We start from the raw sequence: 24,352 nt of genomic DNA, 5'->3' as shown, positions 1-24,352 counted from the left end.
TCTATCTATCTATCTATCTATCTATCTATCTATCTATCTATCTATCTATCTATCTATCTATCTATCTATCTATCTATCTATCTATCTATTCTTAGTTTTCAACATTCATTTCCACAAGATTTTGAGTTACAAATTTTCTCCATGTCTCTCCTTTAATCCCCTCCCCAAGATAGCAAGACTACTGAATACCTCTCCCCCTAATCTGTTCTCTCTTAAATCCTCTCCCATTGTCCCCTCTGCCCCTACACTCATAACTTTCTTGCAGGGCAAGATAGATTTCTATACCCCCTTGCCAGTATGTCTTATTTTCTGGTTGCATGTAAAATTTTTTTTCAATATTTGTTTTTAGAACTTTGATTTAAAAATTCTTTCCCTTATTTCCTCCTTCCTTACCCCAATGTGAAGACAATTCAATATAGGTTGTACGCGTGCACAGTTATGCAAAATATTTCCATAGTAGTTATATTGTGAAAGACTATATTTCCTTCCTTCCTATCCTGCCTATCACTTATTCTATTTTTTCCTCCTCCCTGACCTTTTTCAAAAGTATGTGCTTCTAACTACCCTTTCCTCTAATCTACCCTCTCTTTTATCATCCCCACACTTATCCCCTCCCCTCTTACTTTCCTTCAGGGTAAGATACCTGATTGAGTATGTGTGTTATTCCCTCCTTAAGTCAAATCCAAGGAGCATAAGGTTAACTCATTCCCTTTCACCTTCCTGCTTTTCCCCTCCATTGTAACAGTTGTCTCTTGCCTCTTTCATATGAGATAATTTACCTTATTCTATCATTCCCTTTCTCCCCCCAATATATTTCTTTTTCCTCTAAATTGTATTTTTAGATATCATTCCTTAATATTCAACTCATCCTGTTCCCTCTCTCTATGTATATATATAGATGCACACATGCAAACACACACAAATATACCTATACACACACTCTCCTACACCAACATATATATGTATGCATATACACACATGCATTCATATATTCCTTTCTACTATCCTCATACTGATAAAACATTCTCAACACTTAACAATTATCACTGTATTTATATAGGAATGTAAATAGTTCAAATATAGTAAGTTCTTTATGTTTTCTTTTTCCTATTTACCTTCCCATGTTTTGCTGCTTCTTGTATTTAAAGTCAAATTTTCTGTTCACCTCTGTTTTTTTCATCAAGAATGCCTTAAAGTCCTCTATTCATTGAATGACCGTATTTTCCCCTGAAGCATTATACTCAATGTTTCTGGGAAGGTGATTCTTGGTTTTAATCCCAGCTCCTTTCACCTCTGGAATATCATATTCTACATCCATTGATCCCTTAATGTAGAAGTTGATAGATAGTGTGTTATCCTGATTGTGTTTCTACAATGCTCATTTTTTTTCTTTCTGACTGCTTGTAATATTTTCTCCTTTACCTAGGAACTCTGGAATTTGCTATAATATTCCTAGGAGTTTTCTTTTTGCTAACTTTTTCAAGAGATGGTTGGTGAATTCTTTCAATTTCTATTTTACACTCTGGTTCTAGAGTATCAGGAAAATTTTCCTTGAGAGTTTCTTTAAGGATGATGTCTAAGTTCTTTTTTTAAATTAAATTTTATGTTTATTTTTAGTTTACATCATTAATTTCCACAAGATTTTGAATTACAAGTTTTCTCCCCATCTCTCTCCCACCGACTACCCCAAAACAGTGATTCCACAGTCTCCCTCTTCACCCAGTCTGCTCTTTCCTATACCCTCCCCCATTCCCTCTTTTACTTTCCAGTAGCACAAGATCAATTTCTATGCCCCAGTACCTGTATATCTGTATATGTTATTTCCCATTTGCAGGTAAATAATGATAATAATAATAGTAATTATAATTATACATGTATTTCAAACATTGCATTATAAAACTTTGAATTCCAGATTTTTTCCCTTCCTCCATCATCACATACCCTTACTGGAAAGATAAGCCATTCAATATATATTGTACCTGTGTAGCTATGCAAATGATTTCAATAGTGGATATATTTTGAAATACTGACTATATTACCCTCCATCCTATCCCACCACCCACTTTTTCCATTCTCTACTTTGACCCTGTCCCTTTTCAAAAGTGTGTGCTTCCAAATTCCCTCACCCACAAGCTGCCCTCCACTCCATCATGCCCCCTCTCATCCTCTTCCTCCTTATTTTCTTGTAGGGTGAAATACTCTATTTAGTGTGTATATCATTTCCTCCCTAAGTCATATTCAATGAGAATGAGGTTGACTCGAAATGATGAATCCAAAGGACTCATGACTTAAAGAGATCCCACATCCAGAGAAAGAGATGTGGAGTCTGAATGCAGAATGAAACAAACTACTTCCTCTCTTTCTTTTTCTTGTTTTGTTGTGTTTCCTCTTTCCCACAGATCATTCCATCATTTATAATCCTTCTGTACAACCTGACTAATGATTAATGTGAAGATATTTGTAGATCCTATAATCAAGTGCATGCCACTGTGACTGGGGGGTGGGGATGAGAGGGAGGGGGAGAAATATTGAAACTCAAGCTACTGTGGAACTGAATGTTAAAATAAAAGTAAATAAATAAACAAAAAAAAGGATAATACAAGATCTAGCAGCTTCTACCTTAAGGGAGCAGAGATCTAGGAATATGATATTCTGTAGGTCAGAGGAGCTAGGATTAAAAGCAAGAATCACCAGAGGTGGCCAGGTGGTTCAGCGAGTAAGAGCACCAGCCCCAGAGTCGGGATAACCTGGGATCAAATCCAGGCTCTGATACTTAGCACCACACCCAGAAATAACTGGCCATGTAACCTTGAGTAATTTATTTACTAAACCCCAATTGCTTTAATTAAAAAAAAAAAAAAAAAAAAAAACAAGAATTGCCTACACAGTAAAACTGAGTATAATACTTCACAGGAATATATATATATATATATACACATAAATATACATACATACACACACACACACACACACACACACATATATATATATATATAAACACACACACACACAGGCTGGAACTGAACTCGGGACCTCCTGACTCTGGGGCTGGCACTTTACTCACTGTGCCACCTAGCCACCCCAGAAATAGGGTAGTTTCAAGCATTCTTGTTGAAAGGATCAGAATGGAATAGAAAATTTGACTTTCAAATACAAGAAGCAAGACAAACATGAAATGGTAAGCAAGAAAGAGAAATCATAATAGGCTTATTAAATTTGAACTGTTTACATTCCTACATAAAAAAGATGATCTTTGTAACTCATGAGACCTTTCTCAGTATTAGGACATTTGGAGGAAATAGACAGACAGAGAGACAGATAGATAGATACATACATACACACATATATACATTCATGCATGCATACATGCATAGATCCATAGATAGACAGGTAGGTAGATAGATAGATAGATAGATAGATAGATAGATAGATAGATAGATAGATAGATAGATAGATAGATAGATAGATAGATGGATGGATGGATCGATGGATGGATGGCACCGGGTGAGTTGAATATGAAGGGATGATATATAAAAATGAAATTAAGGATTGAGAGAGCAATATATTAGGAGGAGAAAGAGATAGAATGGAGTAAATTATCTCATGAAAAGATGCAAGAAAAGGGTTTTATAATGGAGGGGGAGAGAAGAGACATAAGAAGGAGTGAGTGAACATTACTCTCATGGGATTTGACTTAAGGAGGGAATACTATACATACTTAATTGGGTATCTTATCCTACAGAAAAATAAGGAGGAAAGGGATAGGTGGAGGAGGGGATGCTAGAAGGGAGGTCAGTTTGGGTAGGGGATAGTCAGAAACAGACGCTTTTCAAAAGGGACATGGTCAAAGGAGAAAATAGAGTAAGTGAGGGGCAGGTTAGCATCGAGTGAATTACCTTTTACAACATGACTATTATTGAAGTGTTTTGCATAACCACACGTACATAACATATATTGAGTTCCTTAATTTCTCAATTACTGTTGGTGTAGAGGTAAAAGGGAGAGAATTTGGAATGCAAAGAAATTTTAAAACAAATGTTAAAAATGGTTTTACATGCAACTGGAAAATAATATATACAGGCAATGGAGTATAGAAATCTACCTTGTCCTACAGGGAAATAGAAGGGAAGAGGATTAGACAGGTAGGATAGAAAGCAGGCAGATTAGGGGAAGGAGTAATCCGAAAGCATGTCATCTTGGGGAGGGGGAAAAGAGAGAAGGAGACACAATTTGAAACTCAAAATCTTGTAGAAATGAATGTTGAAAAGTAAAAATTAATTAATTAATCAATACACACACTATAATATCTCAAATGTGGACTGACCAGGGCAGAGTTCACCAAAACGTTATCTGTTGTTTGTTCATTTTGTTTTCTATCTATGCTGATTTACAATTTTGGTAGTGGATTTAATCTGTTTATATTTCCGATATCAGTTGAATCTCCTGATATTCTTTCAGTTTCCATGTATATGTGCCATTGTATCTCCATTTACTCTCAGCTTTTATAAACTTTTCAACTATTTCTTCCATTAAGTCACTGATAAAAATGTTGCACAGAATATGATCAATTCCAGAAACCTACGGTACACTAATAGAGATTGGTCTCATGCCTTTCTGCCACAATTCTGTTAATTAGTTTTGTCTGGGCATCTACTTATTCAACAAATTTTGAAGTAATAAAAATGTGTTATTATCTTCCCCACATCTTTTTGTGAAACTTGGGAAAAACCTTTAAGTACCTTGCTGAAACACAGGCATATAAAATGAGATAGAATATGTAAATCTATTTGCAATCGAATGAAATATGAAATATTAGATATTAGTATCAATTATACTGTTTTTTAAATTTGTGTGGCTGTTCATTTTTGTTTATTGTTATTGTCATATCTAACAATCAAGCAATCATTTGCACTACAAAAGAAAAAGTGAATTTATTCTAGAAAATTATTCCTGATGAACTCATCATGCCTTAGAAATCATTAATTTTTATTCAAAGTACTCACCAATCACCCTTTTAATAAAACTTTCTGAATTGTCAAGCATTGTTACCAATCACTCCTAAAGTTTGAATAATTCTCAACATGGCCACTCCTATGGTATCTTGTTTTTTTTTTCTATGATTCTTCAATGAGTTGGGGCAATCACATACTCACATTTGGAATTTTAACATAATATTAACCCAGATATGGTACTTTAATGTCATTTAGGATAATTAGGCATTCACTATCTTTTTCCTTATCTTGCACTTCAATTCTCTTTAGCCACTATATCCTCTAACTTCCGTATAAATATGTTTCTGTAAAAGTGTTTGTTTGTGCATGTTTATGTATATCTTTAAAAGAAAAAAAATAGCATAAATAAATCAGCCATTTATTAAGCACCTACTCTGTACCAGCCATTCTAGACACTGAGAATACTATAAAAAAGGAAAATATTCCATATAATCAAATAATTTAAATTATATTGGGGAAGATATAATGTAAATACAGAGGTTTGCACAAAACGAAAACAAGATATATTTAGGTGGGGCTAGTAACGACAGGAAAGGCTACATAAAAGAAGATAATTGAACTGAGTCATTTAGAACTCTTAGAAATCTTATCAAGCAGAAGTATTGAGTGACTGTGTTCCTGTTATGGGAACTAGCCAATGAAAATACATGAAGATGGGAAATGGAGTGTTAGGTCTAAGGAGCAATAAGAAGATTAGTATTTTTTTCTTTTACCAGTTTGCATTGTTCTTCCTTTCCTCTAAAGAACAGGTTCATCTCTCCCTTGAATTTCTTACACAACAATGAAAATAGCTGGTGGAACAGAGGATAGAGTACTGTCTCTGGAGTAAATCTGGGATTATATTGTTTTAAAAAAAGTGCTTAGAATAGTGCCTGGAAGATAGCAGATACTATTTAAATGCTTGGTCCTTTTCCCTAGTTTTACTTAAAATTGTATTTATTTAAAATTTTATTTAAAAAATGTGAAAGAATAGTTTGTTGAACTTGTACTAAAATGAAAAATGCCAGAAAACTTTTTTTAATAATGGAAAGCCAAAGTAAAGAATGTTGAAATATATAGAAGACATTAACAAATTCAAAAAATAAATAGACTAAGAGCCAGGACAATTATTTTTAAAGGAATTATTTTTAATATAATTGATAAGAAGAAAGATGAAAACTAAATTATTAGTATTGGAAAATGAAATACAGGAATTAATTACAAGTGAATTAAAACGTATGATTGTATTACAAAGATTTTGCCTAACAATATGTCAACAAATCCACGAAAATCAATGAATTTAATGGATATGTACAAAAACAAAATAACCAAGAACAAGACATAGAGAATTGAAAGACTCAATTTCATGAAAAAAAAGGTTTATTTTTAACTTGTTTTTCTTCTAACCTCAAAGTTAATGAGAAGGGATTTAAGGTAATACACATTTATATAGTATTCTAGGCACAGTGCTAAGCTTTTTTTTTTTTCAAGTATCATTTCACTTGATGCACACAGCAGCTCCGTGAAGTAGAGGCTACTTCGACCCCCATTTTACAGTTGAGAAAACTGAGGCAAAAAGAGATTTAAGTGACTTGGTCAGATTCAAACTGCTAATAATTGTCTGAGGTCACATTTGAACTCAGACCTTTTTTACTCTGGCACAGTGCTTTATCTACTACACTATCAGCTGCCTCGAATAGTGCCTAATTGATTAAAATGTAACATTTTGGAGGAGTAAACTGGGAGATGATGAAAGTTAATAATTGTAGTAGTCACACTTGTAGCCATAGGAGTAACAATCATTTAAATGTTAAATGTAAGATGTTACTGGGTCAGCCAACTACAATCTTCTAATAAACATTTGGGGGAAAAAGGCAGATTTTGAGCTTGAGAAAAATGAGTGAACTGAAAATGTAAATTTATTTGTGTATAAATGATAGTTGAAGGTGTTAGAATGTATGTGATTGTAATGGGAAAAAATGAAGTGAGAATAGTAAAAGACTGAGAAAAGAATACTGGAAAACAGCTATGTTTATGATAATAGCTTCTAGGAAGAGTTATCAGTGATGGAAATAAAGACTTTCAAACTCAGAAGGAAGAGAAACAGGAGCATTTGATGTCATGAAGACAAATGGAAGAAATAGGTTATATCAGAAAGTGGTGATTTTTCTGGAATACACAGAGAGGTCAGGTAGAATGAAGACTACTGAGAATAGACTTTGGTTTTGATTATTAGAAGGTCACTAATGATCTTTGAGAGGAAGTTTCAGTAGTCTGATGAGGTGGAAGGCAGCATACAAGATACTAAGGAGTCAGTGGGTAATTAGAAAATAGAAGCAGCCCATGTAGTATTAAATATGGGAAGAATACTTTAGACATAAGAATATATTATTCACAAAGCATTTATAATCCCTACAGTTTTGCCAAATGCCAGGTGAGTCAATAAGGATTTTTACATCTGGCTTAGGGAATAAGCAATAACCTTCAATTAGGGGCTCCACATGAAGAAATAATTAGGCACTCACTTACGGAGAGGTCAGACCATCTACAATTGCATAAATGTCTGCCTCTGAAGCAGTACTCATTAACTTAGTAATGAGCTGTTGAAATAGCAAGGCAGAGAGAATCTACAAAGCAGGGGAGCTAATTGTCTTATAGATACTGTTCTCTCTCCTGCTGTTAGAGAGACAGGAGTATCCTATCCCCATTCTATAGGAACTTGGGATGTTATGACTGCTCAAAAACTTTGCCCATCTTACAGATTCATGCTCCACACACACTTCCTGGTAGCTGAATCCAGTAAACATAACCCAGAAAGCTTGCTCTTGTGTGTTATTCAGCCTCTTTTTGTTAGAAATGCATGAAAAATAAGTAATATAAGAAAGAAGATATCTGAGTGATGTAAGATGAGAAGATGGAGCCCTCAGTTCTTTTTGGCTAGGTATGAAGCAAGGTTTTCAACTAAGGGGATGGAATAGCCATGGGAGACTTAATGAAGGAAGAAAAGATTTGTTATAGTTGTTATGGTGAACTGGATCAGGAATTGATTAGATAAATAAAGAATTTTCAGGATGCAATACTCTAGATTAAGTTAACATGGTTTTATGATTTTCTCCATCTTAGTTTGTAAGCTTGCATAAAACAGTGAAGGCAATTAATGGTGGGCAAAGAATTGTATTTGGTGAAAGATGCTAAAGTATACAAGATAGTAAATCCACTATATTAAACTGATTCACCAAGGGAGACACCCTCACTGAGGGAGGAGAATGTAGCCAGTAGAAAGGATAATGGATTGTATTTGGTGTTTTCTCTGCGAAAGTATTGGAGTGGTTTGCCACTTTCTTCTACAATTCACTTTACAGATGAGGAATTGTGATGAACAGGGTTAAGTGACTTGCTAGGGTCACACAGGGAGTGTTTGCGGCCAGATTTGAAGTCATGAATATGTGCCTTCCTGATTCCTTACTTTTAGTCTATATTTCCATGATCCTTTATTACACACAAGTTTTATGGCATCATTATCTGAAAATTAACTTAATACTTCTGCCATTCTGCATTTTACTGTGAAATTTTATGCAATAATACATGGTCAGTATTTGTGCAGGTGCCATATACCAGTGAGAGAAAGAGATATTCCTTTCTATCCCCTTTCAGTTTTAACCAGAAGTCTATCATATTTAACTTTTCTAACTTTCTATTCAAATCCTTAACTTCTTGTTTATTTTATATTTAGTTTTATCTAGTTTTGAGACAGGAAGTTGTGGTCTCCCATTAGCATGGTTTTGCTGTCTATTTCTCTCTATCATTCACTTAATTTCTCTTCTAAGAATTTAGATGCTATTCCACTTAGTGCATACACATTTAATAGTTATATTACTTCATTGACTATGGGATATTTTAGCAATATGTGGTTTCCTTCCTTATCTCCTTTAATTAAATCTATTTCCTGCTTTTACTTTTTTCTGAAATCAGGATTGCTACCCCAGCTTTCTTTTTAACTTCAGCTGAATGATTATATATTCTACTCCAGACCTTTACATTTATTATTGGCATCAAATGTGTTTCTTGTAAGCAGCATATTGTAGTAACATGGTTCTTAATTCACTCTACTATCCACTTCTGTTTTTTGGGAGAATTCATCCCTTTTACACTTATAGTAATCATTGCTATCAATGTCTTGTCTCCACCCTATCCCCCCAATTTATGTTTTTCTCTATACTTTCTTTTCTCCTCATAATTTATTTATTTATTTTTAGTTTTCACCTTTCATTTCCACAAGATTTTGAGTTCCAAATTTTCTCTCCATCTCTCCCCTAGCTCCACCCTAAGATGGCAGGCATACGGATTACCCCTTCCCAAGTCTGTCCTCTCACTTATCCTTCCTTATATCTTTCTTCACCTCTTACCCCTTACTTTCTTATAGGACAAGATATAATTGTATACCTCATTATTTGTATATTTCATTTCCAGTTGCATAGAAAAAACATTTTTCAACATTTGTTTTTAAAAATTTGAGCTCCAGATTCTCTCCCTTATCCCTCCTCATCCCCACTGAGAAGACAAGCAATTCAATATCTGTTATATATGTGTAGTTATGCAAAACCTTTCTAAAGTAGCTCTATTGTGAAAGACTATATTTCCCACCATCTTATCCTACCTACCATTTATTCTATTTTCTCCTTTAACCCTGTCATTTTTCAATGTGTTTGCTTCTGACTATTCCCTCCCTCAATCTGCTGCCCCTCCTATCATCCCTCCCCATTCCTTTCCCCTTTATTTTGTGTAGGGTAAGATAACCATTTAAGTGTGTATATTATTACCTCCTTGAGCCAAATCCAATGAGAGTAAGGTTGCCTCATTCCCTTACACTTCTCTGCTCTTTCACTCATTGTAACTGATTTCTCTTGCCCCTTTTATGAGATAAGTCATTCTATGCTATCTTTTCCTTTCTCCTTCTCCCAATATATTCCTCTCTGAACCCATAATTTTATTTTTTAGATATCATACCTACATATTCAACTCACCTTGTGCCCTCTATATATGCATATACACAAATACACACATGCACACACAAACATATATAAAGAGGAATATTCATACACATTATACATTCACACATATACACATATGTGCATATATGCATACATGCATGCAGAAATATATATTTTTATATCTATATCTATCTATCTATAGACACATGCATACATACATATTGTGTTCAACTATTCTAATACTGAGAAAAGTTTCATGAGTTACAAATATCATCTTTCCATATAGGAATGTAAATAGTTCTAATTTAAAAACTTCCTTATGACATTTCTTTCCTGTTTACCTTCTCATGCTTGTTATATTTGAAAGTCAAATTTTTTGGTCAGTTCTGGTCATTTCCTCAGAATGCTTGAAAATCCTCTATTTCATTGAATGTCCATCTTTCCCCTGAAGTATTATATTCAGTTTTGCTGGGTAGGTAATTCTTGGTTTTAATCCTAGCTCCTCTGACCTCCAGAATATCATATCCCAAGCCCTTCATTCCCCTAATGTGTTAGATGCTAGTTCTTGTTTTATCCTAATTGTATTTCCACAATACTCAATTTTTTTCTTTCTGACTGCTTGCAATGTTTTCTCCTTTACATGGGAATTCTGAAATTTGGCTAGGAGTTTTCTTTTTGGATTCTGTTTCAAGAGCCAATTGGTGGATTCATTCAGTTTCTATTTTACACTCTGCTTATAGAATATAAGAGCAAATTTCCTTGAGAATTTCTTGAAAGAAGATGTCTAGGCTCTTTTTGATCAAGGCTTTCAGATAGTCCAATAACATTTCAATTATCTCTTCTTTACCTATATTCCAGGTCAGTTATTTTTTTCCAATGAGATTTTTCACATAGTCTTCTATTTTTTTTCATTCTTTTGGATTTGTTTTATAATATGTTGATACCTCATAAACAATTAACTTATATTTGCTCCATCCTGATTTTGAAGGAATTATTTTCTTCAGTGATCTTTTGGACATGATTTTCCACTTGGAAAATCCTGCTTTTTAAGACATTCTTTTCCTCATTGACTTTTTGGACCTCTTTTGCCATTTGAGTTACTCTATTTTTTAAGGTGTTATTTTTGTCAGTATTTTTTTAGATCACCTTTAGGACACTATTGAGATGTTTCTCATGATTTTCTTCCATAACTCTCATTTCTCTTCCTAATTTTTCCTCTGCTTCACTTACTTGATTTTCAAAATCCTTTTGAGATCTTCCATCACCTATGACCAATTCATATTTTTCTTGGACGGTTATGATGTAGGAGTTTTGACTTTGTTGTCTTCTTCTGTTCCTATGATTTGGTCTTTTTTGTCACAAAAAGAAAGATTTCATGTTCTGAATTTTCCCTCTGTTTGCTCATTTTCCTCTGTCAATTATTGCACTTTTGTGATCTTTGTCAAAGTAGGTGTCTGCTTTCAGAGTGGAGAGTGCTCTGTGCTAAATTTTTGGAGTTTTGCAAAGCTTTTTTCAGAGCTATTTCTAAGCACCCGTAAATTTTTAGTTCTTCTAAGTTGATATGATAAGACCTCCTGTCCTGGTTTTGGGCGGGTCTGTGAGTGACTATAAGCACTCTTTTCTGCCTCAGAACTGTGAGGACACCTTCTCCATATGTACCACAAGTTCTGCCAGGCCAACACTCCTCCTCAACCCAATACCACCACAGAAGACTGAACCACAGACCCAAGCAGGGTAAGGAAAGAGAATCATTCCTCACCCCAAGCAAAGAGATCCCTGTACTTGCCCTTTGATAAGCCACTTGGTCCCCCCAGCATCTATGGGCCTGTACCTCAGAATGCAGCAGCTGCTCTTTCTGTTGTTGCTGCCATGTCTGCCACAACCTCTACTGCCCCTGAGCTGGGGCCAGATCATGCTCTTTTCTCACCAAGGTCCAACAAAGTTTTCCGATTGAACTTTTTCTTTGTCCTTAGCATTTGTGGATTGAAAAGTCTGGAAACTGCCACAGCTGTCTGTGATTCATTCTGCTGAGGTCTGCTTTCACCAGGTCTGTGATGGCACTGGGCTCTGCTAACAGCACTATGGCAATAGACCCTTCCTGTCAGCCTGAAAGACTATCTTTAGTTGGAGATGTGTTTCACTCTGTCATTTTGTGTGCTCTTTAGCTCTAATATGTTTTTAGAGTCATATTTACAGGAATTTGGAGGTGATTGGGGGGAGAACTCAAGCAAGCTCCTGCTTTTACTCAGCCATCTTTGATCTAACTTTTCTCCTTTCTCCCTTTCAATCCTCATTAGAATTTTGCTTTTGACCACCACCACCCTCACTCTGCCCTTCCTTTTATCTACCCACTCCGTTTTCTTCCCCTACAATTATCACTTTTAAAGGGTAAAATAGATCTATATACCCAAATGACTGTGTATGTTATTACCTCTTTGAACCAAAACCCATGTGAGTAACTTTCACATGAGGTTTCTGTTTTTCCCTTCATTAACTCTACTATAATAGCACCTTTTTGTGTGATGTAATTTACCCTTTTTTGCCTCCCTTTTTCCTCTTCTCCCAGTACAGTACTTTTATTTTTGCCCATTACTTAATTACTTTTTTTTATCATCGCATCAAAATCCACTTCTAGCCATACCCTTTGTCTATGTATACCCCTTCAATATGTTGTAATAAAAATATAGTTCTCAATACTTACATATAACATCTTCCCATGTAGGGGTGTAAACAGTTAAACCTTACTGAATAACATGTTTTTTTTTCTTTTTACCTTTCCTGTTTACCTTTTTATTATGCCTCTCTAGAGTTTGATATTTGAATATCAAATTTTCTCTTCTGCTCTGTTTTTTTTTCATCATGAAAGTTTGGAAGTACCCTATTTCATTGAATGGCCATCTCCCCTGAAAGATTATATTCAATTTTGCTGGGCAGTTCATTTTTGGATGTAATAAAATCTCCTTTGCCTTCCAGAATATCATATTCCAAGCACTCCAGTTCTTCAATTTAGAAACTGCTAAATCCTTCATAATCCTGATTGTGATTCCACAATATTTAAATTGTTTCTTTCTGGCTGCTTGAGTATTTTCTCCTAGACCTGATAATTCTGGAATTTCTCCACAATATTCCTTGGAATTTTCATTTTAGGGAGTCTTTCAGGAAATGGTCAGTGGATTAATCCAATGACTATTTTACACTATGGCTCCATGACATAAGGGCAGTTTACTTAACAATTTCTCAAAAAATGCTATACAGCAGTTTTTATCACACAGTGTATTCTTATCTCAGAAACTATGGTCTTTGGGTTTATCAAACAGTAGATTGCTATGATCCTGACCACTGTGTCTTGTGTACTTAAAATATTCCACTGACCCAACCTTCTATTTCTTATCCAGAATCAAGTGATTTTGATGATTGCTGCTTTAAAAATGCACTTTAAAGATTTTGTATGGCTAGGTCACTTTCCCTAGCATTTGCTTTCACTAATTCCATTGATATTCTGGACCTTTTTTTTCTTCCAGATGAATTATGATATTACTTTTTCTACCTCAAAAATAATTTTTGATAGTTTAATTAGTATGGCCCTGAATAAGTAAATTATTTTAGGAAGAACTGTCATTTTTATTATATTAGTTGACTTAGCCACAAGCAATTGATGTTTTTCCAATTATTGAGGTCTGACTTTATTTGTGTGAAAAGTGTTTTGTAATTGTGTTCATAAAATCCTTGATTTTGTTTTGGCAGATAGATTCCCAAATACTCTATAAGGTCTCTAGAAACTTTAAATGGAATTTCTCTTTCTATCTTTTGCTATTGGGATTTGTTAGTAATATATAGAAATTCAGATGATTTATGATGGTTTATTTTATATCCTGAAAAGTTGCTAAAGTTGTTTATTTTTTTCTTTCCTTTAAATTTGTTTGTTTACTTTTATTTTACAACTGTCAATTCCATAATCCCTTGAGTTCAAAGTTTTCTCCCCTCCCCCAATGCCAGCTTGCAATCTGATATAAGTTCTACAATTCACATTAAACTTCACTCAAGTTGTAAAGAACTTAGTGAATGATGCAAAAGAAGGAAAACAAAACAAAACACAAAAAAGAGAGCAAGTAGATTGCTTCAAACTGCATTCAGACTCTGTAGTTCTTTTTTTCTGAATGTGGATATTCCTTTCCATTATGAGTCTTTTGGAGCTGTCTTCTAACCTTGCATTGCTGAAAGGAGCCCAGTCTATGAAAGTTAATCATCACAGATATGATGTTTCTGTAATTGCGTACAAATTTCTCCTGGATCTGCTCTCCTCACTCAGCATCAGTTTATATAAGTCTATTCAGGTTATTATGAAGTCTGCCTGCCCCTCATTTCTTATAGCACAATAGTGTTCCATTATATTGATATACCACACTTGTTTAGCCATTCCCCAATTGATGGACATTCCCTTGATTTCCAATTCTTTGCCACCACAAAAGAACTGCCATAAATATATTTGTATTTATGAGTCCTTCTCCCACTTGTATAATCTCTTTGGGATACAGCCCTAGACGTGGTATTGAAGGGTAAAAGGGTATGCCCATTTTTATAGCCCATTGGGGATAGTCCCAAATTGCTCTGTAGAATGCTTGAATCAATTCACAACTCCACCAACAGTGAATCTTTCCACATCTTCGCCAGCATTTATCATTTTTCCTGTATTGTCATGTTAGTCAATCAGACAAGTGAGATGCAGTATCTCAGAGTTGTTTTGATTTGCATTTCTCTAATTATTAATGATATCAAGCATTTTTTCATATGCTTATAGACCTCTTTAATTTCTTCCTCTGAAAACTGCTTATTCATATCATTTGACCATTCATCGATAGGGCAATGACTTGTATCCTTATGAAATTGAATCAGTTTTCTGTATACTTTAGAAATGAGTCCTTTATCAGAGACTCTGTGTGTAATATTTCTTTCTCAATTTTCTACTTCCTTCTTAATCTTTGTTATATTGGCTTTATTTGTATAAAAGCGTTTCAGTTCAAGTTAATCTAAGTTATCCATTTTGCATTTCATAATACTCTCTATCTCTTGTTTGGCCATAAATTCTTCCCTATTCTATAAATCTGATAGGTAAACTATTCCTTGCTCTCCCAGATTGCTTACTGTATGGGCCTTTATCTATACTGTTTACCCATTTAGACTTTGTTTTGGTATACAGTGTAAGATATTGCTTTTTGCTAAGTTTCTGTCATACTGTTTTCCAGTTTTCCCAGCAGTTTTTGTCATATAGTGAGTTCTCATGCCAGAAGCTAAGGTTTGGGATTTATCAAACAGTATATTTCTATAGTCACTGACTTCTCTGCCTCCTGTAACTAATTTATTCCACTGATCCACTACTTTATTCCTCAGCCATTACCAAGTGGTTTTGATGAATGCTGCTTAAAAATACAGTATAAAATCTGGTACAGCTAGGCCACCTTCCCTAGTTTTCTTTTCATTAATTCACTTGATATTCTGGACCTTTTATTATTACAGATTAATTTTGTTTCTATTATTTCTAGCTATATAAAATGATTTTGATAGATATATTGGTATGACACTAAATTAGTAAATTAATTTGGGTGAAATTGTCATTTCTATTATATTAGCTTGTCCTAGCCATGAGCAAATGATGTTATTCCAGTTATTTGATCTGACTTTATTAGTGTGAGAAGTGTTTCATAATTGTGCTTATATAGTTCCTGAGTTTGTTTTGGCACAAAGATACCCAAATATTTTATAATGTCTGCAGTAAATTCAAATGGAATTTCTCTATTTCTTACTGTTGGACATATATGTATGTATGTATATATATACACACACATATAAATATATATATATATATATACATATATATATAATTCTGAAGACTTTGTGGGTTTATTTTATATACTGAAATATCGCTCAATTTATTTATCTCAAGTAGTTTTTTACTTGATTCTATAGGATGCTCTAAATATATCATCATATCTTCTGCAAAGAGTAATAGCTTTGTCTCCTCTTTGCCTAATCTAATTCCTTCAATATCTTTTTCTTCTATTATAGCTACAGCCAACATTTCTAGTACCAAATTGAATAAGAGGGGTGATAGTGGATATACTTGTTTCACCCCCGATCTTCCTGGAAATGCTTCTAGCTTATCCCCATTACATATAATACTTGCTGATGGCTTTGGATAGATGCCACTTATTATTTTAAGGAAGATTCCATTTATTCCTATACTTCCTAGTGTTTTTAATAGGAATGGATTTTGTCTTTTCTCAGATGCTTTTTTCTGCAACTATTGAGATAATCATATGGTTTCTAATAGTTTTGTTGTTGATTTTAGTGATTATACTAATAATTTTCCTGATATTGAATCATTCTTTCATTCTTGGAATAAATACTACTTGATAAAAGTTTACTAGTTTTATGATAAGTTGTAGTCTTTTTGCTAATATTTTATTAAAAATTTTTGCATCTATAATTCATGAGGGAAATTAGTCTATAATTTTCTTTCTACATTTTGTCTCTTCCCAATTTAGGCATCAGTACCATATTTGTGTCATATAAAGAATTTATTTAGTAGCACTCCTTTTCCAATTATCCCAAATAGTTTATAAAGTATTGGAATCAATTGTTCCTTAAATATTTAATAGAATTCACTTGTAAATCCGTTTGGCCCTGGAGATTTTTTTTTCTAGGGAATTCCGTTTTTTTTTTTCCTTTTGAAGGGCAATTGGGGTTAAGTAACTTGCCCAAGGTTACATGGCTAGTTTTTTTGTGTGGGTGTTAAGTGTCTGAAGCTGGAACTGAACTCAGGTCCTCCTGACTCTGGGGCCTAGGGAATTCCTTGATGGTTTGTTCAATTTCTTTTTCTGAGATGGGATTAAGTATTTTACTTTCTCTTCAGTAAATATGGGTAACTCATATTTTTGTAAATATTCATTTGTTTCACCAAGATGGTCCAATTTATGGGCAAAGGATTGTGGAAAATAATTTCTATTTATTATTTTAATTTCCTCCTCATTGGAGGTAAATTCACCCTTTGTATTTTTGATACTGGTGATTTATATTCTTTTGTTTTTTTTTTTTTTATCAAATTGGCTAAAGGTCTATCAATTTTCTTTTTTTCCTAAAACCAGGTTTTAGTTTTATTTATTAGTTCAACAGTACTCTTAATTTCACTTGTATTAATATCTCCTACATTTTTCCGTATTTCTTGTTAAATATTTAATTGGGAATTTACAATTTGTTCTTTTTCTAAATTTTTTCCCAATGCTTTATTAACTTCTGATTTATGTCATTAAATTCTGCCAGATTTTGATTTACAAAATTTCTCCATAATTTTCCCCTACCCACCACCCCAGAATAGCAGTCCCACAGGATATCCCCTCCTCCAATCTGCTCTCTCCCATATTTTCTCCCATACCCCTTTCGACTTTTCCAGTGGATATCTATGCCCCAGTGCCTGTATTTCTGATTTCCCAATTACATGTAAAATAGTACTAATAATAGTATATATGTATATATGAGTATTTGATTTTAAAAGTTTGAATTCCAGATTCATTCCCTTCCTCCCTTGTCACCCTTACTGGAAAGATAGGCAGTTCAGTGTAGGTTGTACCTGTGTGGCTAATGCAAAACAATAGCATAGTAGATATATTGTAAAAGACTGACTATATCACCCTCCCTCCTATCCCACCTCCCATTTCTTATATTCTTTACTTTGATCCCATACCTTTTCAAAAGTGGGTGTGCCCAACTTCCCTCCCACCCAGCCTGCCCTCCCTTCCATCATTCCTCCTCTCATCCCCTTATCCCTACTCTCCTGGAGGGTGAGTTACCCTATTTAGTGTGTATTCCATTCCCTCCTCAAGCCAAGTTCAATGGAAATAAGTTTGACCCATTCCCTTTTGCCTTCCTATTCTTCCCCTGCATTGTAAACATTGTCCCTTGCCTCTTCTATATGAGATAGTTTACCCCATTCTGTCTCTCCCCATCTCCTCTCATTATATTCCTCTATCACCTCTTCATTTCACCTTTTAAGTATCATCCCTTCATGTTAAATTGGTCCTATGCCCTCTATCTATGTATACCTGTAAACATATATACACACATTGACATATGTATTCTTATGCCCATATACCCTCATATACAAACATATATATAGACACACACACACTTATATATATATATATGTGTGTGTGTGTGTATAAATAAAGACACACACATATATAGAGAGAGGAAGATATAATATATATAATTACATATATAATTATATATAGACATTTATATGTATGTGTATATATGTATGTATTTATATATGTATATATATATATTTCTATTCCCTTCAACTACTGAGAAAAAATTCATAAGTTACAATTATTGTTTTTACATGTAGGAATGTTAAAAGTTCAACTCCCATAAGTTCCTTATGATTTTTTCCCTGTTTACCTTCTCATGCTTCTCTTGTTTCTTGTATCTGAATGTCAAATTTGTATTCAACTCTGGGTTTTTCATCAAGAATACTTGAAAGTCGTCTATTCCACTGAATGACCATATTTTCTCCTGAAACATATTACTCAGTTTTGCTGGGTAGGTGACTCTTAGTTTTAATCCCAGCTCCTTGGAACTCCAGAAAATCATATACCAAGCCCTTTGATCCCTAAGTGTAGAAACTGCCAGATCCTTGCTTATCCTGATTGTGTTTCGACAATATTCCAATTCTTTCTTCCTGGCTGCTTATTATATTCTCTCCTTAATCTGGGAATTCTGGAAATTGTTTATAATATTCCTAAGAATTTTCTTTTTGGGATCTTTTTCCAGGAGGTGATTGGTGGATTCCTTCAACCTCTATTTTGCCCTCTTCTTCTAAAACATCAGGGCATTTTTCTTGGAGACCTTCCTGGAGGATGCTTTCTAGGTTCTTACTTTGATCATGGCTTTCAGTTAGTCCAATAATTTTTAAATGATCTCTCCTGGATCTATTTTCCAGGTCAGTGGTTTTTCCCATGAGATATTTCACATTGCCTTCTATTCTTTCATTTGTTTGGATCTGTTTAACTGCATCTTGATTTCTCATAAAGTCATTAGCTTCCATTTGCTCTAATCTCATTCTGAAGCAATGATTCTCCTCAGTGAGCATTTGACATTCTATTTCCATCTGGCAAATTCGGCTTTTCAAGATATTCTTCTCCTCATTGCCTTTTAGAGACTCTTTTGCCATTTGAATTAGTCCATTTATTAAGGTATTATTTTCCTCAGTCAGGCTGTTAACTCTAATTTCATAATTTTCTTGCTTTGTTCTCATTTGTCTTCCCAATTTTTCCTCCATTTCTTTTATCTGCTTCATAAGGTCCTACATGGCCTGTAACTAGCTCATATTTTTCTTGGAAGCCTTTGGTGCAGGAGTTCTGATTTCACTGTCTTCCTCCTGTTCCATGTTTTGCTCCTTTTTTTCCCCAAAATAGGAGTCTAATGTTGGAGTCTTCTGTCTGCTGTGTTCCCTTTGCCTGTTCATGTCGCCCCTCAATCACTTGACCCCTGAGCTTTTTGCCACAATAGGACTCTGCCACCAGACAGGGGAGCTTTCATCCCAAATGCTGGGGTTTTCTCAGCTGATGGAGGTATTAGATGGGTGCCCTCTCTGAGAACTCTACGTGCTCTGGCAGGCTGTACACACACCCCAGTACCTCCACCCTAGACTGCAATCCAGATCCAAGCAGGTTAAAGCAAGAGTGATTACCCCTCAGACTGGTGCTTGGTCCCCCTACACTATGCAGGCCAGGAGCAGAAGCTGCCACGTGGTGCTGACTGGCTGTGTCAGTGTCCCAGTGCCTTCTTGCCCTGGAAGCAAAAGCCACACACTCCCACTAACTGGGTCCCAAAGTCCAGAGTGCACTGACCTCTCATTTTGTCCTTCTCATCAATGTGTTGACAAATCTGCTAAATGGCCAGAGCTGCTGCTTGTCTGGGTTCCCTTTCACAGGTAGCTGGTCAAGCCCACCCTGGGGCTAAAGCCTCCAAGTGTGGCTGGGCTGGGCTATCAGAGCACTGTGCTGGCTGATTCCTGGCTGCCTGCTGGGCTGTGCTCAGTGAGAGGTTAGCTTCTCTGTGTCATTTTCTGGGTTCTGCAGCTCCAAAGTTTGTTTAGAGTCCCATTTTTACATGGTTTAGGGAAAGTGGAAACCAGAGCTGCTGGGAGGTCCTGCTTCTACTCTGCCATCTTGACCCTTTTTCCAACTTTTTCAAGTTCCTGCCCTATTTATTGATCTCTATATTCTCTATTTTATTCATGTATAGATTCAGAGAAATAAAACTCTTTCACTGAATACCACAAGAATTTTTTTATGTTTTCTCATTATTGTCATTCTCTTGAATGAATTTATTTATTGTTTCAATGTTTTTTTGTTTGACCCACTCATTCTGTACGATATAAATCACTTAGTCCCAATTAGTTTATAGTGAATCCCTCACTCTTTATAACTTTTAATTCTTATTGCATCATGATCTGAAAAAAATGCCTTTAATATTCCTGCCTTTCTGTGCTTGATTGTGTGGTTTTTATGGCCTAGTACATGGTCAATTTTTGTGTATGTACCATGTACCATTGGGAAAAAATGATATATTCCTCAGAGTAAAAACAGGATCTCTGTGCAGCTGGCTCCTATCACCTCCATTACATGTAAAAAAAATGTCTCTAAACAAATTTTAGCGTTATAGAACCTACAGAGTGAAAGAGATAATAAAATCTCCCACTGAAGGCAACCTCACAGGCCAACAGGCAGTGTCTATATCACTGAGCTCGAGACAAGCACAGTCCTACATAAGCCATGCTGTTCGGGCCCAATGCAGGACCCAACCATCAGTGGTCATAGTATTCTTCAGAAGAGTGAATCACCAACAGTTGTGGAGGTTTCCTGGCTTCTCAACCCATAAAAGCCAAAGTCAAAGTAAAAGGTCAGTCAGGATCTCTGTTGGAACTGGGTGGAGAAGAGTGGTCTGGCCCCTGCCTCCAGAATGAGAAGTCATGGAAGTGAGTTAGCTGCAGTTGCTGCTGCATGACTGCTTCCAGAGCTCCTGGACTGCAGAACATAGGGGGATCAAGAGACCATTCAGAGGGTAATCACTCTTGCTTTGACCCTGACTTAGATCTGGATCACAGTCTTGGGTGGTGCTCCTGGGGTATGTGGTCAGTATGCAAGAGCTTGTGGGGACTGTAGAGAGGGCACCATCCTAATAGCTCCTGCAGCTGTAATAATCCCAAGATTTTGGGACAAAGATCTTTCCATTTTGGAAGCAGAGTTCTACTGTGGCAAAGAGATCAAAAGGCAAGTAACTGGCTGGCAATAAAAGCAAGAAGAGGAAGCACAAAGAAACCATCAAATCCATTTTTGGGGATAAAATATATCAAGGAATGGAATGGGAAGAAGACAAAGAAGACATAACTAATGCAACAAAACCCTCCAAGAAAAATATGATCTAATTACAGGCCAAGAAGGAGCTCAAGAAAGATTTTGAAAATCAAGAGAAATGTAGAAAAAATTGGGAAGAGAAATGTGAATTATGCAAGAAAATCAGGAAAAGTGAGTAAACAGCCTGTTAAAGGAGACCCAACAATACACTGACAAAAATAATGCCTTAAAAATAGAATAACTGAAATGGCAAAAGAGGCCCAAAAAGCCAGTGAAGAGAAGAAAGTATGAAAAAAGCCAAATTTTCCAGATGGAAAAGGAATTTCAATAACTCACTGAAGAGAATAACTCCTTCAAAATTAGATTGGTCCAATTGGAAAGTAATGACTGTATGAGAAATCAAGATACTATAAAACAGATACAAACAAATGAAAAAAAATAGAAGACCATGTGAAATATCTTATTGGAAAAACCACTGAACTAGAAAATAGATACAGGAGATATCTTTTTAAAATTTTGGACTAACTGAAAGCCATGATCAAAAATAAAAGAAAGCATAAACACCATCCTTCCAGAAATTATAAAAGGGCAGCCAGGTGGCACAGTCAGTAAAAGTACTGGCCTCAGAGTCAGGATGACTTGGGATCGAATCCGGGCTCTGATACTTAGCAGCACCCAGAATTAACTGCCTGTGTAACCTTGAGCAAGTAACTTAACCCCAATTTCTTAAAAAAATTACACAGCAAATTTTACCTGATATTCTAGAACTGGAGGGCAAAATAGAAATTGAAAATATTCACCTATTGCCTCTTGAAAAAAATCCCAATAAGATAACTCCTAGGAATATTATAGCCAAGTTTCAGAGTTCCCAGGTCAGGGAGCAAATACAGAAATTAGTCAGGAAGAAACAATTTGAGTATTGTGGAAACAGCATCAGGATAATACACGATTTAGTAGCTTCTACCTTAAGGGATAGAAAAGCTTGGAATGTGATATTCTGTTGGTCAAAGTATCTAGGACTAAAATCAAGGACCACTTACCCAGCAAAACTGAGTATAGTGCTACAGGGAAAAATAGGGTCATACAATGAAATAGAGAATTTTCAAGCATTCTTGATGAAAAAACCAGAGCTGGACAGAAAATTTTACTTACAATACAAGAATCAAGGAAGCATGAGAAGGTAAACAGGAAAAAGAAATGATAAGGTACTCATTAAATTTAAAATATTTATATTCCTACATGGAAAAATAATAATTGAAACTCGTAAGACTTTTCTCAATATGATGATAGTTGAAGTGAATATCTGTGTGTATGTATACATAAATATGTGTGTATAGTAGGGTGTACGTATGTATAAATATATGTGAATGTATGCATACACACGCACACACACACACACACACACATATATATATATACATACATAGACAGAGGGCATAGGATGAGTTGAATATGAAAGTATGATATCGAAAAAATGAGGTGAGAGGAATATATTGGGAAAAGGAGAAAAGGAGAGACAGATTAGGGTAAATTATCTCATATAAAAGAGGCTAGGGAAAACTGTTACAATGGAGGCAAAGAGCAAGAAGATGAAAGGGAATGGGATAACCTTATTCTCATTGAATTTTGTATAAGGAGGGAATAACATACACAGTCAATTGGGTATCTTACCCTGCGGGAAAATAGGTGGGTAGGGGACAAATAAGGGATGATAGAAGGGAGGGCAGATTGGAGGAGAGGGTGGTTAGAAGCAAAAATTTTTGAAAAGGGATAGGGTTAAAGGAAAAAAAATAGATTAATTGGGGGGCAGGATGGGATGGAGGGAAAAATAGTCTTTCACAGTATAACTACTATGGAAATGATTTGGGTAACTATACATGTACAACCTATATTGAATTGCTATCTTCCCAATGGGCATGGGTGAAGTGGGAAGAAGGGAAAAAATCTGGAACTCAAAGTTTTAAAAACAAATGTTTAAAAAAATTAAATGCAACTGTGATATATGATATACAGGCATTGGGTATAGAAATACATCTTGCCATACTAGAAATTTAGGGAGGTGATGGGGGAGGATATGAGAGAACAGATTGGGGAATTGGGAATTCCATAGTCTTGCTATTTTGGAGTGGGGTAGAGGAAATATGGAGAGAAAAATTTGTAACTCAAAATCTTGTGGAAGTGAATGCTGAAAACTAAAAATTAATAAATTAATTCTAAAAAAAAGAAAAGTGAACTTACTCAGGAATCATTTCATCTTTCTGAGCCCTGGTAAATAAATCTAAATGAATGAAAAATGAATGAATGAATGAATGAATGAATGAATGAATGAATGAATGAATAGGTTAAATTTTCTTCTACCCTTTAATTTGGCTTTTAAAATCATTCTTGAGCTCTTCCAATAATAAGTTTTGGGCTTAAGCCCAGTTCATATTCCATTTTGAAGTTTGAGAAGTGGACATAGTGTCAATGCTGTAATTTTCTGAATGCATATTTTGATCTTCCCTGTCTGCATAGTAGGATTCTGTTGTCTTTGCTTTTCCAATTTGTTCTTTGCCCATTGTGATTACCAATCTCATGAGTTTTAAAGTGGATTTCTGCTTCTGGGGCAAGGGGGCTCTGACCCATACTTCTTATCCTGGGAGCGAAGGGTCTGGTTACTGGCTTTGTGTGCTATGGCCTCTGGTTATTTCAGTAACAAGCTATGTAATTCTGCAACTCACCTAGTGCTGAGCTGAACCTGGCTTGTGTTTGCCAAGCCTGAGGTTTGGCAAGTCTTTGCTCAGGTCTTTCTCCATTTGACTGGGGTGATTCTAAAGTTGGAATTTGGCTTCAATATTCCTTGGAGTTTTGAAATTGTTTCCATAATCTCAGGGCAGTTTTCCTTGATGATTTCTTGGAAAATACTATCCATATATATATATATATATATATATATATATATATATATATATATATA

At 35.1% G+C, this 24,352-nt stretch overlaps 1 pseudogene; it reads left to right on the top strand.

The window, feature by feature from the left end:
• Positions 1-24,352, top strand: part of LOC138169925 (RIMS-binding protein 3A-like) — a 144,748-nt pseudogene that overhangs the window by 87,833 nt on the left and 32,563 nt on the right.

This window comes from Petaurus breviceps, unplaced genomic scaffold (genome assembly GCF_028583685.1).
Source record: "Petaurus breviceps papuanus isolate PSGF00001 unplaced genomic scaffold, PetGlider_PUasm1.0 38, whole genome shotgun sequence".
NCBI classification, from domain to species: domain Eukaryota; kingdom Metazoa; phylum Chordata; class Mammalia; order Diprotodontia; family Petauridae; genus Petaurus; species Petaurus breviceps.
This window is presented reverse-complemented; position numbering and strand designations above follow the sequence as displayed.